Source organism: Penaeus monodon, chromosome 24 (assembly GCF_015228065.2).
Source record: "Penaeus monodon isolate SGIC_2016 chromosome 24, NSTDA_Pmon_1, whole genome shotgun sequence".
NCBI lineage: Eukaryota > Metazoa > Arthropoda > Malacostraca > Decapoda > Penaeidae > Penaeus > Penaeus monodon.
In genome coordinates this window covers 6,559,517-6,560,637 of record NC_051409.1, presented here as the reverse complement: position 1 = coordinate 6,560,637, position 1,121 = coordinate 6,559,517, and the positions used below count along the sequence as shown (strand labels likewise).

General features: G+C 31.4%; 1 long non-coding RNA gene across 1 annotated transcript in view; it reads left to right on the top strand.

The window, feature by feature from the left end:
• The first annotated feature begins 888 nt into the window (after positions 1-888).
• LOC119588521 overlaps positions 889-1,121 on the top strand; it is a 3,291-nt gene continuing 3,058 nt past the window's right edge. The window contains exon 1 of the long non-coding RNA XR_005230102.1: positions 889-1,006. This is a non-coding gene — a long non-coding RNA (uncharacterized LOC119588521). The remainder of the gene's footprint in view (positions 1,007-1,121) is intronic.

The window sequence follows — 1,121 nt, the reverse complement described above, 5'->3', positions numbered from 1 at the left end:
TTTTTCTTTTGTTTTAAGAATGGTTATAGTGTAGATATGGAATCGCTAGGCTAAGGTTGTTATTTTCCTAATAGTGATTTTCTTGAATAATTCCCTCGTTCTATGAGCAATAAAAGTTGCCATCATATTAAGATATTAAAGGTGATTGCGTCACATGAATGATAAAACATGAGAGAGAGAGAGATTACTGTTTATTTCGCGTCATAATGTATATTGTATTTATAGGTTACTGTAGCAAGGTCGTATGTCCTTTGAAAAGGAGTGACTTTGGCAGTCTTGAATAAAGACCGAAGCTGAAAAATATTAGGAAATTTTAACCGAATTTTACACTATTTTAAGTATGATTTCAAATTTAAGGTCAAAACATGAAATAACACCATCAGGGGAGATAAAAGTCTCGAAATGAAATAAATAATAGATATAAATTATTTCAACATTCAACCAATATCAAAACTTCCTTTTGCAAGTTATAAAAATTTATTTATTGCTTTAAAAATACCAAGAATAAAAGTTTGTCATTATTTTTCCATCGTCTGCACTTTTTTATTTATATTCGAATGTTTAAATTGAAGTTGCCACTAATTATATAATTTTTGATTTTTAACATATCAAAGTCCTATGATATCATAATAATAAATGATTCATAGGATGTATCTTTTTAAAATACATTGCACTGATTTTACAAATTTGTTCTTTTAAGTGTGATAATACTTAAAATTAAATAATAACGAAGCCAGATTGTCGGCAACATCTCTGTTTACAGACTCGCCCCCCAAGTTTAAAGAGCCGAACGGAGCGCCAAGCAAATGTAAATATTAAAACTGAGCTAAATTAAGCTTTTTCTGGCGGAGTTTGCAACTTTTCATGAAAAACAGAAGAGAGGAAGGAAAGGAAATGCGACGAAATGGATGAAGTAGTTTGAACGAGGAGAAAATTGATTGTAAATATGACGAGTGTGATAGGAACGAAGTATACTCTTTCTTCCTTCCACGCGAAGGAGGAAAAGGTGAGAGAGTAACAAGAATATAGATTTAATATTATGTGGTAGATCATGCTAAAATGTCCGCGTCGCCGACATTAATAACAAATATAAGTACAAAAAGCGACCGGCGTGGAAGCCA